The sequence below is a fragment of the Astyanax mexicanus genome, chromosome 17 (assembly GCF_023375975.1).
Source record: "Astyanax mexicanus isolate ESR-SI-001 chromosome 17, AstMex3_surface, whole genome shotgun sequence".
Lineage (NCBI taxonomy): Eukaryota > Metazoa > Chordata > Actinopteri > Characiformes > Acestrorhamphidae > Astyanax > Astyanax mexicanus.
In genome coordinates this window covers 12,222,491-12,237,946 of record NC_064424.1, presented here as the reverse complement: position 1 = coordinate 12,237,946, position 15,456 = coordinate 12,222,491, and the positions used below count along the sequence as shown (strand labels likewise).

The following is a 15,456-nucleotide window of genomic DNA, read 5'->3' as shown; positions in this document are numbered from 1 at the left end:
TTAGAAATAATTTATTTAAAAAAAAAAATTACACTCTCAAAGCAATAAGAATTTCCTATCGATAGAAACATGGCGACAGGTGACTGTGAATAAAAGCAAGAAGTTCCCTCTCAAGTGGTGCGTTTTATTAAAACACTTGAGCCGATGGAGATTAAGTGCTCTTTTAATTTGTGTACATTATTAATAAGGGGCAAATTACCCCTCTATTTAATCATTAGTACAGATTAAAGCCATACAGGGAGCCACGGCGATGCGCTAGCGTTACGTTAATCTACTGAAGCATTTATTATTAGGTTGCGTCAACATGTCTGCTGGACTCTGAAAAATGACACCAGGAAGGAGCATCCGTTTCCCAAATGATTCCGGGCAGTGACTATGTGTTTGACAATTATGATGAACATTTCAGGGGTCTGTTTTTTTTAATGAGGATGATGAACAACTTCCCACCACACAGTAAAGACTAGAAGAAGCAGATGTGAAGATCTGCAGTTTACCTGCTGGAGAAAAAAAAAAAAGGCAAAAGTCTGCAAGATGAAATTTTCGATTACAGCGTGGACTAACCCTGTAAACTGTGTCGCTGGAAAAGAGAAAACGGATATTTACTCTGCCGCACCTTCATATTGCCGAGCCACCAACCAGCCACCCACCCACACCTACACAAACACACACACACACGTACGCACACAGACACAGAGCAAGTAAAGGATGAGGCTGCTCATGGGAGGTTGGATTCCACAAACGCTGTGTATTTACTGCAGGTTCTCTCCGTCTCATATTCTCAGCGGCGCGGGCAATAAATTAGCGGCTCTGAAACCGGACCATTTCCTGGCCCTCGCAGCCCACCACTGAAAAAATAAAAAAAACGCTGAAAGGATTTCGCTCTGTAAATGTGCTCCAGCAGCCACAGCCTGTGGCTTATTATGCTGTTATGAGTCCATTCAGAGTAAAGCTCGGGCTGTTAAAGTGATTTAGCGGGATGGCTTTGGCAGAGGTGAAAGGAAACAATACAGCTCTGCACCACCACTGCTCCACTGGATGACTCCACTTGGCCCTGCTGCTTCTCCATACCATCCGCGACGGCTCCGCCAGGCCAGCCCCGGCCCCCCAAAAAAAAGATAAAAAAGACCCCTCCCTCCCTTCCTCCCTCCGTCCCTTCCTCCCAAAAAGAGAACAGTGCCCCGGCTATTATTCATCTGACACGCCCCCGCCGAAAAACTCGCACTTTATACCCACTGCGCCGCAAGTCACGCAAAAAATAGGCTTTTGTGAAATTCATCAGAGCTACACATAAAGCACCGACTCGGACTTTTGTGTAAATTGGACGCTTCCTGTGAAGAAAACGCACATTCTGTTTCAGAACAATACAATTAGTTTCCTGGGGTACTTCACAGAATCCCTGCACATGAGGATAATCGACTAGAATTTAGAGATATTGAGAGCGAAGAATAGAGAGAGAGAGAGAGAGAGAGAGAGAGAGAGAGGAAGAGAGATGGTGACACATTGAGAGCAAAGAGGAGAGAGAGAGAGAGAGACGGGAGACAGAAAGGGAGAGTGGGAAAGGGAGGGAGATGAGAGACGAAAAGAGAGAAGGAGAGAAGGGCGGAGAATGAGGAAATGAGGGAGAGAAACAGAGGTGGGAGAGGAAAACAAAGGGAGACGGAGAGAGGAAAAGCTAGAGGGAGAGGAAAAGAAAAAGAGAGAGAGGGTGGGGGATGGAGACAGACATTGAGAGCAAAGAAGAGAGAGAAGGGAGACAAAAAGAGAAAGAGGGAAACAGAGGGAGATGGAGAGAGGGTAAGAGAAGGAGACAGTGAGGGATAGAGAAAGAGAAAGAGAGAGAGGGAAGGGAGGAGAGGAAAACAGAGAGAGATGGAGAGAGGGAAAGAGAGGTAGAGGAGAAGAAAAAGAAACAGAGAGAGAAAGAGATGGAGAGGAAGAAAGACACTGAGAGTAAAGAAGAGAGAAAGGGGAGACAGAAGGAGAAAAAGAAGGAAAGAGAGGGAGAGCAAAATAAAAAGAGAGAGAGAAAGAGAGAGAGAGAGGAAGGGAGAGGGAGACAGACATTGAGAATGAAGAAGAGAGGGAAAGAGAGGGAGACAGAGAGGAAGAGAAGGAAAGAGGGAAAGAGAGTAAAAGGGGAGGAGAACACAGAGAGAGATGGAGAGAGGGAAAGAGAGGTAGAGGAAGAAGAGGGAGACAGACATTGAGTACGACTTTATTATCACAATAAAAAAAAATGTGAAGAAGAGAGAAACAGAGAGGGAGACAGAGGGGAAGAGAAGGAAAGAGAGGTAGAGGAAAATAAAGAGAGAGAAAGGGAGAGGGAGACAGACACTGAGAGAAAAGAAGAGATAGAGGGTGGAGACAGAGAGGGAGAGGGAGAGATGGAAAGAAAGAGAGAAGGAGAGAGAAAGAAAGAGAGAGAGGAAGGGAGAAGGAGGCAAGCACTGAAAGAGAATAAAAAATGGAGAAATACAGGGAGAGAAGGAGAGATGAGGAGAGAAGAAGAGAGGGTTGAACAGAGAGAACAGAATTCATAAGAATGAGAAGGAGATGGTGAGAAATATACTAGAGAGAATGTAAGATATTAAAAAAGGCTCAGGAAAAACAGCAACAGAGTAGAACAAGAGTGAGTGAAAAAGAAAATAGGATGAGAGAGAGAGAGAGAGAGAGAGAAAGAAAAAGAGAGATGTTATCAGTGTTATATATTTATTTTTTTCTAACAGCGCTAAGTGGAGATAAAGTCTGGAGTCGGTCCTCATCCAGAGGAACCTGGCTGTCACAGTTCAGGCACAGAAAAGTCATTCATTTGTGAGAATGCATCTCTTTTGAAATTCAAATCTGAGCGCACTCGTGAACGCGCTGGACCGTTCACTTTTCAATAACCACTTTAAATGTGCGCAGGTTTGTCAGTTTCTGCTGATGGATAAGAGCACATTAGAGGGAAGTTAGGGGCTCGTCCTGGTGAGACGTGAGGTGTAAACACTGCAGGGTGCAGATAGCCGTACAGTCCGCGGCCCGACTGTCTTTTTCCGGAAGCGGCGTGAAGGGAGAAAAGCTACACGTCTGGAAGAATAAACCAACACAAAGAGACACTCAGCGCTCATCACTGCGCTTTGGTCTTGGTCCAGCGGCTTCTTCTACATCAAGTCTGACAGCCTCGACAGACCAGCCTTGAATTCTCTAAGTGAATTTCTGCTTTTCAGTCATGTTAGATTGGCCTCTCCAGGAAGCCGTGTGACCGATTGTGCAGCGCTACACACTGCAGTGCACGGTCAAACAGCGCTTCATAGAAATCTCCATCAAGCAGCCTTCCTTATATACGGAATCCTACACTGCAATTATACTGCGTACTGTACTATAAACTGTTATCATGATATGACACTTTTAGATCATATAAATATACCGCGGAAGTCGGTGGCATGCCTATATTAGGATCACTAGAAGAGAATGCATAGTAGAATGTATGGCGATGTCAGTCATGGACTGTAGTACACACACCAAAGACTCCATTTCCCAGCATGCACCTACACCAGACCTCTCCGGACATTTCTTGATTACGTGGAACGCTTCGGCGATCTGACTCACCGAGTTCCTAGATTGCTCTCACCTGCTCTCATCTGTATAAATACCACCTTCTGTCTTCTGTTGTTTTCTGTCTATACTGAATCTAGTTTCCACGCTCTTCAAAAACACCTTTTGTTTGAGTTTTGCTTTTTTGTTACCAAGCCTTTTTTGTATTTTTTGACCATTCTCTTGCCTATATTGCCTGTATTGCTTGTTTTACTTTTTATAGACTTCTCCTTTAGCCTTGCCCTTCTTTTTGCTTTTTGGATATCTTGCATATGACCCCTTTTGCCTGCTACTTTCTATGGCTGACACTGCCTGCTTTTGACCAACTCTGTACGTCTAAACCCTTATTTAATAAACTGTGCGTTTGGTATTTGCGTGTTTCTGTCGTGTATCTGGTCAACGTGGTAGAATTCCAGGCAGGGAACAACTGAGGGAAGACAGGGGGTATTTATACAGGTGAGAGCAGGTGTGAGCAATCTAGAACCTTGGTGAGTCAGATCAAAATGATGCCAAAGCATCATCAGTGAACAGGAATGTCCGGGAAGTCTTGTATAGGTGCATGCTGGGATATGGAGTCTTTGGTGTGTGTACTAGAGTCCGTGACTGATGTCACCATACATTCTACTATGCATTCTTTTTTTGTTGTGCTCCTAATATAGTCATGCCACCAACTTCAGACTGACACAAACTTCAGAGGTATATTTATACGATCTAAAAGTGTCATATCTCAATAACACTGATTGTACAAGGTACATGTGAGCCATGGTTCCTCCCAAGTTTTCTTTGGTTTTCTTTCTCATCCAGCTCTGAGGGAGTGTCTTCTTAAATACAGGGATTGGACAATGAAACTGAAACACCTGTCATTTTAGTGTGGGAGGTTTCATGGCTGAATCAGACCAGCCTGGTGGCTAATCTTCATTAATTGCACATTGCACCAGCAAGAGCAGAGTGTGAAGGTTTAATCAGCAGGGTAAGAGCACAGTTTTACTCAAAATATTGCAATGCACACAACATTATGGGTGACATACCAGAGTTCAAAAGAGGACAGATTGTTGGTGCACGTCTTGCTGGAGCATCTGTGACCAAGACAGCAAATCTTTGTGACTTGTGTATCAAGAGCCACGGTATCCAGGATAATGTCAGCATACCGCCAAAAAGGACAAACCACATCCAACAGGATTAACTGTGGACGCTGTAAGAGGAAGCTGACTGAAAGGGATGTTCGGGTGCTAACCCGGATTGTATCCAAAAAACATAAAACCGCGGCTACCCAAATCAAGGCAGAATTCAATGTGCACCTCAACTCTCCTGTTTCCACCAGAACTGTCCGTCACCACAATACATTATTGCTAGCCCATCCAGAGGCTCAAAGCTGCTGTCTGCTGCCCGCAAAGCGCCGGGGGTGAATTCTCTTCAGGAGCTGTTTTCTAAACTAACAGCCAAGTGTGGCACTCATTGGGTACTCGACTATCTGAGGCTGGAAAGGCTGCATATCCTCATGTCTCTTGACTGTGATCGCATTTGACATCCACCACAGGCTGTTGACCCTGACATCAGCAACATATTTCTCTAAAAAAGACAGCGCGGTGCTCATCCTCCCTCCGTTCTCGTCTCACTGCCGGAGCTTTGACATATGACAGTATTCTAAACAGCTCGCATTTTTCTTGACCTTCCTGCGCCACCTTCCGCAAAAACCCCTGCATTGGGCTGCACAACAATGCCACGTTAAATGCCATATCTGCTATATAAGAAGTGAGCAATACGTGCGGCGTGCAGGGAAATAGAATGAATCCAATTCTGCTCAAGTTTAGTAACCAATATATTATGACTTGTAATTTGAATCGAGGACATGCTGGATGAATAGAACTGTGAAAGAAGCCTCTTTTCCAGCAATAGAAAAGAAAGCAGCTATTTCAATGGCTCCTGAGCGATGCAAGTCTGATCCTCAGCAAAGCCTTACAAAACCATCCAAGGCCAGAAGTCCAAGAAAGCATAATTCACCTTGCTCTCTCTGAGTGGCTCGCGGTTCTTCCCCACCATTCAGTGAGATTGATTTATTAAGTCAAAGAAAAGTTCACACAAGCCAGCTCTCTGCACATCTCTGTCCTGCTTATTGTTGAAGACTGCTGCATAAAGACTGGAGTAAACCAACTGCACAAACTAAAAAAAAGCTCAAAAACAAGCTAGAAAAGGCCATTATCTGATTAAAGAACAAAGTAGAATGTAGCACGGCTTAAACAAATTCTACTTTCAGTCAGTTACTAGGCTGATATGAGTGGTAGGTGGTTGCTAAGGTATCTTGGGTATTTGCTGTGGTGTTGCTAAAATATTCCCAGTTTGTTGCTATTGTGTTGATTTGTGATTGCTATGTGGTTGCTAGGGTATCCAACTGAATGATCTGAATTATCAGAGAATTATCAGAGTTTAAGTAAAGCCTGAAAGTGGGTGCCAGATGATGGACAGGACATTTGTGGGCATTTACCATTCCTTGAGTCAGGGTGTCACCTATACATTGGTGTAGAAAAAGTACCCCCCCCCCACCCCCCACCCCACACAGATGTTATTGATATCAATTACTATCACTATGAAAACTTTAATATCAGACAAAGATAACTTGAGTAAAAATATCAAGTGAGATTTGTAATTCTTCAAATGTTGAACTGGGTTATTTTGTGACCTCCTGGATGAGTTGCCCATGCCCTTTTGGAATAATTTTGGTTCATCCGTGTTCCATGTTTTCTCCATTTGTAAATAATAGCTCTCGCTGTGGTCTGCTGAAGTCCCAAAGCTTTAGAAATGACCTTGTTACTTTTTCCAGACTGATAGATGATCAATTACTTTGTTTTCTCATTTGTATTTTGAATTTCTTCAGCATTATTCTTCAGCATAATCTGTTGCTTTTTGAGAGCTTTTATCCTGCTTCATGTTGTCAGACAGATTCTACTGAAAAGGTCTCATTCTATCATTTTTTTATTTATTTTAAAATGTCTAGTCGTGGTCTCTAGTATGAATGAATGCCATGTAAGAACAAAAAAGTGGATTTTAGCGGAAGGAGACCTTTAAGTGATTTCTTGATTCTACAGGTCTGGCAGTAATCATGCCTGGTTGTGGTTAGTAGTGAAATTAAACTTTCCAAAAGTTGAGCTTTACAAAATTTGTGATTAATCGCAGTTAATATATGGGGGGCAAACTCTTTTTTACACAGATTTTTTTTTTGTCCTTTAATAAATACAATTAACATTTAAAAAGTGTTTTTTTTTTTCCTTGACTCGGGTTATAATTTGTCTGATATTAAGGTTTGCTTGATAATATGAAAAATGTAAGTATGACAAAAATGCAAAAACAAATGAAATTCAAATTATTGTGAATAGCGGCATCTGACCAATAAATACAGTTGTGGTCAAAAGTTTACATACACTTGTAAAAAAACATAATGTTATGGCTGTCTTGAGTTTTCAATAAGTTCTACAACTCTTATTTTTCTGTGATAGAGTGATCGGAACACATACATGTTTGTCACAAAAAAACAGTCATAAAATTTGGTTCTTTCATAAATTTATTATGGGTCTGCTGAAAATGTCACCAAATTTGCTGGGTCAAAAATATACATACAGCAACAAAATTTGTCAATTTTGGTGATGTAGCGAGTTGTGTCAATCAAATTAGCTTCATGTCATGGCCTCTTCACTTCTTGTAAGTGATTCTGATTGACTACAGCTGTTGACTTCTCATGAGCCCATTTAAATAGGGCTCATTTGACCCAGTGATTAGACTCAGCTACAAAAGCTACAATGGGAAAGTCAAAGGAACTCAGTGTGGATCTGAAAAAGCGAATTATTGACTTGAACAAGTCAGGGAAGTCACTTGGAGCCATTTCAAAGCAGCTACAGGTCCCAAGAGCAACTGTGCAGACAATTATACGCAAGTATAAAGTGCATGGAACAGTTGTGTCACTGCCACGATCAGGAAGAAAACGCAAGCTATCACATGCTGCCGAGAGGAGATTGGTCAGGATGGTCAAGAGTCAACCAAGAATCACCAAGAAGCAGGTCTGCAAGGATTTGGAAGCTGATGGAACACAGGTGTCAGTCTCCACAGTCAAGCGTGTTTTACATCGCCATGGACTGAGAGGCTGCCGTGCAAGAAAGAAGCCCTTGCTCCAGAAAAGGCACCTTAAGACTCGGCTGAAGTTTGCTGCTGATCACATGGACAAAGATAAAACCTTCTGGAGGAAAGTTCTCTGGTCAGACGAAACAAAAATTGAGCTGTTTGGCCACAACACCCAGCAATATGTTTGGAGGAGAAAAGGTGAGGCCTTTAATCCCAGGAACACCATGCCTACTGTCAAGCATGGTGGTGGTAGTATTATGCTCTGGGGATGTTTTGCTGCCAGTGGAACTGGTTCTTTGCAGAAAGTAAATGTGATAATGAAGAAGGAGGATTACCTCCAAATTCTGCAGGAAAACTTAAAACCATCAGCCCGAAGGTTGGGTCTTGGGCGCAGTTGGGTGTTCCAACAAGACAATGACCCAAAACACACATCAAAAGTGGTAAAGGAATGGCTAAACCAGGCTAGAATTAAGGTTTTAGAATGGCCTTCCCAAAGTCCTGACTCAAACCCCATTGAGAACATGTGGACAGTGCTAAAGAAACGGGTTCATGCAAGAAAACCATCACATTTAGCTGAACTGCACCAATTCTGTCAAGAAGAGTGGTCAAACATTCGACCTGAAGCTTGCCAGGAGCTTGTGGATGGCTACCAAAAGCGCCTAGTTGCCGTGAAAATGGCCAAGGGACATGTAACCAAATACTAATGTTGCTGTATGTATATTTTTGACCCAGCAGATTTGGTGACATTTTCAGCAGACCCATAATAAATTTATGAAAGAACCAAATTTTATGACTGTTTTTTGTGACAAACATGTATGTGTTCCGATCACTCTATCACAGAAAAATAAGAGTTGTAGAACTTATTGAAAACTCAAGACAGCCATAACATTATGTTTTTTTACAAGTGTATGTAAACTTTTGACCACAACTGTATAGCAGAAATCACATCCACATTCAATGCAGGAGACCCCAGATGTACAGTATATCTTGCAGGTTCCGTGGCAAATGTCATGGAACACAATACTAGATCCTATCTCATGATATATGTTGCGAGTTAATGTATGTAATATTATACTGGCAGCAGGACTTGTAGTGTGAGAGCTTGTTGTATTGTAGTGTTTGATTTCTGAAGGAATCTGCAGGGCTTTGTGTGATTGTGTAAATGCGGTGTTTGATCAGATTGGCAGATTGGCTTCGAGTGGATTCATCTTGTGAGGAGTGAGTTGGCTCGTGTACTGAGAGAGTCCACGAGAGAGACTGTGTCTGACTGAAGATGTGGCTTGATTTTGTGCGTGCAGTAAACCAAACAACATACAGTACTGTGCAGAACATTTAGGCATCTAAGCTTATTTTTGCTTGCTGCTCTGCCACTATGATCAGGTGGTTCGAATCCCGGTCATGCAGCTTGCCATCAGCTGCCGGAGCCCTGAGAGTGCAACTGGCCTTGCTCTCTCTGGGTGGGTAGATGGTGCTCTCTTCACACATCACTCTTAGAGTTATGTGGATTAACACAAGGCTGCATCTGTGAGCTGATGTATTGGAACCGAGTCGCTGCGCTTTCCTCCGAGTGCGCTGTCATGCTACTGGACAATGATATATCAGCAGCAGTTCAAAAACATGTGTCGGAGGAGGCATGTGCTAGTCTTTACACTCTGTGTGTTGAGGCATCAATAGTAATGCGGAATATACAGCTGAGTAGCAGATTAATAGGTGGGACAATTGGCAAGAAAAATTGGGAGAAAAACAGGAGAAAATTTGAAATAAAATAAAATAAAAAAATTCCAGATCACATCTGAACTAATGCAAGTCAATATAAATACAATGATTTTAGATTGGTTTTAGTACAAATGATTATATTGGATATATTCCCAGAAGCTTCTGAAATCATGTGACGTAATAATTATTTGCATCACAACGTTATTAAAACGCTTCTCACATAAAATTCCCAGCTAGACGAATACGAACATTATGGAAACAATAAACATAACATTTTCCAAAACGAAAAAAAAAAAAAAAAACAATGACACAAGTGACTTTGCAACCATGTTACAGAATGTTTAAAAACGTTAAATAAAAACGTTCTAAGAACATCCAGAAAACTAACAACAATAACTTTAACATTCTCTGGTGAGAATGGGTATTTGAAACAAACATGAGGAAGAATCATTTTAAACTGGGCGGGTGTGATGTGGTCTCCTTTCAGTTTCAGAGCAGACGAATCCGAGTTTCCCCGTCTGAAGTCTCCATTGCTCCACCAGCCGCTCGCATTCAGTAAAACTGAGCCTCTTTTAGAGGCTGCACATGTGACGTAAGTACGTAAAGACGTGTGACGTGGCCAGAAGAAGAACTCCCGCGAAAAGAGACCAAACACCCCAGTTTTTAGAATGAACATATAAGGCCTAGCAGGGATGGTCGTTCCAGCACACTGGTACCATTAAACACAATACTTTATCACTTCTCCACTCAGAAATGCTTCTTCTTTTAGATTAAGTTTAGATTTAGTTTGGGCACCCATATTAATCTTAATCATTTTTAGTTTTAAATATTTGGGTGTTTGCAACAGCCATTTCAGTTTGATATATCTAATAACTCCCATACAGCTTCTCCTTGTGCAAAGTGCGCTGTATTGTTGACCGATGCACAGTGACACCATCTGCAGCAATATGATGCTGCAGCTCTTTGGAGGTGGTCTGTGGATTGTCCTTGACTGTTCTCACTATTCTTCTTCTCTGCCTTTCTGATATTTTTCTTGGCCTGCCACTTCTGGGCTTAACAAGAACTGTCCCTGTGGTCTTCCATTTCCTTACTATGTTCCTCACAGTGGAAACTGACAGGTTAAATCTCTGAGACAACTTTTTGTCTCCTTCCCCTGAACAACTATGTGGAACAATCTTTGTTTTTAGATCATTTGAGAGTTGTTTTGATGAGCCCATGATGCCACTCTTCAGAGGAGATTCAAATAAGAGAACAACTTGCAATTGGCCACCTTAAATACCTTTTCTCATGATTGGATACACCTGGCAATGAAGTTCAAAGCTCAATGAGGTTACCAAACCAATTTTGTGCTTCAGTAAGTCAGTAAAAAGTAGTTAGGAGTATATATATTTATATATATATATATATATATATATATATATATATATTTTTTTTTTTTTTTTTTTTTTTTAGAAATGATCACATCATACACAGCTGTCTATTTCTGACACATGTTTTGCTGACCGCTCCATTGATTCCATCTGATGTGCAGCCAAAGGCCTGGCAGATATCCTTAGCTTGTGCATCCAAATGGCTACCAGATAAAAGTTAAATTGCTCCCACTGAATCCGTCCTTGACCTTGGCTGAGTCAATAAATATTGTTATCATTTTTTTCTGATTCTAGGGATCCCCTTCCTCACACAGTTTCGATCAGTTCCCTTAACACTACTGAACACACAGCAAGGCGTCTTAATAAATTAAGCACAATGTTTCCACTTTAAAAACTCCAGATAGGAGAAAAGTCTCTTACAACCACAAGAAAAAAGAGCAGGAACCAATACAAACCAACAAGCAGTTGCTTGGTGGTTGCTAAGGTGTTGTCAAGTGGTCAGCCATGTGGTTGGCATAGTATCACTAAGTGGTTGTTAAGATATATTAAACTGTTCATATAGATGGTTGCTATGGCCTGCTAAGTGACTGCTATGGTATCAGAGTCAGCTGCAAAGTTAGTTTTGCTGAGCGGTTGCTATGGTAATGCTAAGGGCTGCTATTCTTGCTATTGGTGTTTGCACACATGTGTTACACAATAAATTATACTTGCTATGATGTTGCTAAAGAGGCTGCTATGGCATCTCATCTAGTTGCTATGAAGCTGCTTATTGGTTGCTAGGTGAATGCAACGGAATATCAGGTGGCTGCTCTTGTGTTGGATGCTAGATGTGGGGGGTACAATGTGATTGCTATGGTATTTCAGACATTTGCCACCATGAGGTTGCTTGGTGGTTGCTAGGGTGCTTGATATGGTGTTGCTAGTCAAGTGGTTGCTAGGTGTATGCTATGGAATATCAGGTGGCTGCTTTGGTGTTGGATGCTGGACGGATGGTACAATGTGATTTGCCTTGGTATTCAGACACTTGCCACCATGAGGTTGCTTTGTGGTTGCTAGGGTGCTTGCTATGGTGTTGTTAGGGTGCTTGCTATGGTGTTGCTAGAAGGTTGCTATGAAGCTGCTTATTGGTTGCTGGGTGTATGCAATGGAATATCAGGTGGCTGCTTTAGAGTTGGACACTAGATGGGTGGTTGCTTGGTGTATGTTAGGTGTATGCCACTATAAGGTTGCTTGGTGGCTGCTAGGGTGCTTGCTATGGCGTTGCTAGGTGGTTGCTATGAAGCTGCTTATTAGTTGCTAGGTGTATGTAATTAAATATCAGGTGCTGCTTTGGTGTTGGGTGCTGGATGGGTTGTACGATGTGATTGTTATGGTATTTCAGACATTTGCCACCACGAGGTTATTTGGTGGCTGCTAGGGTGCTTGCTGTGGTATTGCTAGGTAGCTGCTAGGGTGTTGCTAGGTGGCTGCTATAAACCTGATATTGGTTGCTAGGTGAATGCTATAGAATATCAAGTGGCTGCTTTGGTGTTGGATGCTAGATGTGTGTTGCAATGTGATTGCTATGGTGTTTCAGATATTTGCCACCATGAGGTTGCTTGGTGGTTGCTAGGGTGTTGCTAGTTGGCTGCTATGAGGCTGCTTATTGGGTGCTAGGTGTGTGCTATGGAATACTAGGTTGCTGCCCTAGTGTTTCAAACATTTGCCACCATTAGGTTGTTTGGTGGTTTCTATGAGGCTGATTATTGGTTGCTAGGTGTGTGCTATGGAATACTAGGTGGCTGCCCTAGTGTTTCAAACATTTGCCACCATGAGGTTGTTTGGTGGTTTCTATGAGGCTGATTATTGGTTGCTAGGTGTGTGCTATGGAATACTAGGTTGCTGCCCTAGTGTTTCAAACATTTGCCACCATTAGGTTGTTTGGTGGTTTCTATGAGGCTGATTATTGGTTGCTAGGTGTGTGCTATGGAATACTAGGTGGCTGCCCTAGTGTTTCAAACATTTGTCACCATGAGGTTGTTTGGTGGTTTCTATGAGGCTGCTTATTGGTTGCTTGGTGTGTGCTATGAAATATCAGGTGGCTGCTTTGTTATTGGACGCTAGATAGGGGGTGCAATGGGATTGCTATGGTATTTTACACATTTGCCACCATGAGGTTGCTTGGTGCTTGCTAGGGTGCTTGCTGTGATGTTGCTAGGTGGTTGCTATGATGCTGCTTATTGGTTAATGGGTGTATGCGATGAAATATCAGATGGCTGCCATGGTGCTTTGGTATTTCAGACATTTGCAAACATGAGGTTGTTTGGTGGTTGCTAGGGTGTTGCTTGGTACATCACAAAAAAGATACAATACAAATAACCCAAACAATCTGCCTCACAGCCAACTATAGATAGCTTAAAATAAAAGAAGAATAATCCAGTATTATGTTTCACACCCTCCCTGCTCTCTTATATGTCTTTTTTCACAAGCAGCTACACAGTGGTTTTGCTATTACTCTGAGCATAAAAAAGATAAACCATGGCTGCTTGTACTGTACATATACAGCATGCATTAGCATTATTACACATGTATAGAAAGCACAGCTCTATGTACATTAAGCTCCACTATAAAGCTAACATTCAGCCAAATGTGTTTTCAGAGCTCGGGGTGTTGTGATTTACTCCATCTCTGGTCTTTGCGCTTTGTTAAGCACACGCTCATGCAGCGGCATGGGGGCTCGTAGGATATAGTTGTGTGTGTATGTGTGTGTGTGTGTATATTTGTGTGTATTTGTGTGTGTGTGTGTGTGTGCGTGATACAGAGTCTGTTTGCTTATTTTGGCCTCAGTGAAGAGCATATGCCCAGAGCCGCCGCACTGTCTTGTGCTCACACCGCAGACTGTGCCACGCTTGACCACACATTCTGTATGCGGCTCAACACTGAGGATTTCATGGCCAATTGAGCTCTCCCAGAAAACATTACACTGACCCAGCATGCAGCACATGAGAGCTCACACACATACACACACACTCCCTCAGATACACAAACACACACACACACCGCAGCCAGATAATGTCACGACTTCTGCCACACAATCTCCTTTTTCCGGACGTGGGCAGAGATACAGCTTTAGATAGCTGTGTAAATCGCTCAGATCCTCACAGCTACACCTAATGCAGCTTTAAGATTCCCACAAAACTGCTATTATTAAACAATATGAATTTATTATACAATAACATGTAGCTAATTTTACAGATGCCATCGCAATTCGTATAAGAATTGATGCTTACGTCAGCATTTACCTCACACTTATTCTGTTATTATTACACATACAGCTCTGGAAAAAAATGAGATCACATAAAAATGATAAGTTTCTCTGATTTTACCAAATTGAAAACCTCTGGAATATAATCAAGAGGAAGATGGATGATCACAAGCCATCAAACCAAACTGAACTGCTTGCATTTTTGCACCAGGAGTGACGGCATAAAATTATCCAAAAGCAGTGTGTAAGACTGATGGAGGAGAACATCCATGATACATGAAAACTGTGATTAAAAAAAACGGTTTATTAGACCAAATATTTATTGTTATTTCAGCCATTTCTCATTTTCTGCAAATAAATACTTTAAATGACAATTGTTTTATTTGGAATTTGAGAGAAATGTTGTCTGTAGTTTATAAAATAAGACAACAATGTTGATTTTACTCAAACATATAGCTATAAATAGCAAAATTAAACCAACTGATTCAGAAACTGAAGTGGTCTATTAATATTTTCCAGAGCTGTATAATAACGTAGCATTTTCTAAACAATGTTTGGTTATAAACTTATACTATAAACTTACAGATGCAATAGCAATGCTGATATTAATTATTGCCAGCTTTATGTCAGAATCAGCATCACACTCATTCTGTTATTATTTCACATATACCACTGCATCTTAAAACAATTAGAATATCTATATATTTCAGTAATTTAGTTCAAAATGTGAAACTCACACATAGAAGTAGATGTATTTTAAGCATGTATTTATTTTATTATTATTTATTATTATTATTTATTTATTTATTATGGCTTATAGCCAATGAAAACTCAAAAATTAGTATCTCAGAAAATGTAAATATTATATAAGATCAATTGGTACTTTTAGCAGTGTGGGCAGTGTGGCAAGTCCTTCTGGAAAATGAAATCTGCATCTCCATAAAAGTTGTCAGTAGCAGAGGGAAGCATGAAGATTTTGTGGGAAAACAAAACTGCACTGACTTTAGACTTGATAATAAAACACAGTGGATCGACACCAGCAGATGACAGACATGTCTCTCCAAACCATCACTGATCATCAGTAAATTTTACATTTTATTTAGGAAATAAAGGGAGCAGAGTCTGAAGGAAGAGTGGAGAGACACACAGTTCAAGCTGCTCGAGGTCTAGTGTGAAGTTTCCACCAATCAGTGATGGTTTGGAGATTCTAACAAAAAAAATATGCCTCTCGCATCTCGAAATGCACAGAAGGCATGTACTAAATCTCTTAATTAATCATGGGTTTGTTTTGGGCGTAACTTTAAATAAACCAATCAGTGTGTCCGTAGTCGTTCCCTTTAAGAGGCAGGTGCTCTCTGACTTTGGCGCATTCATATCTTAACAGTGCAGCGCTTTTATGCGTCTCAGCAGAGGATACTGACCAGCGCGTTCATGGTGTAAAGG

The 15,456-nt window shown here is 41.4% G+C and overlaps 1 protein-coding gene across 7 annotated transcripts in view; it reads right to left on the bottom strand.

Moving 5' to 3' along the window:
- The window catches only part of nrxn2a (neurexin 2a), a 696,697-nt gene that overhangs the window by 240,274 nt on the left and 440,967 nt on the right, over positions 1 to 15,456 (bottom strand). The gene's annotated exons all lie outside the window — the stretch shown is intronic.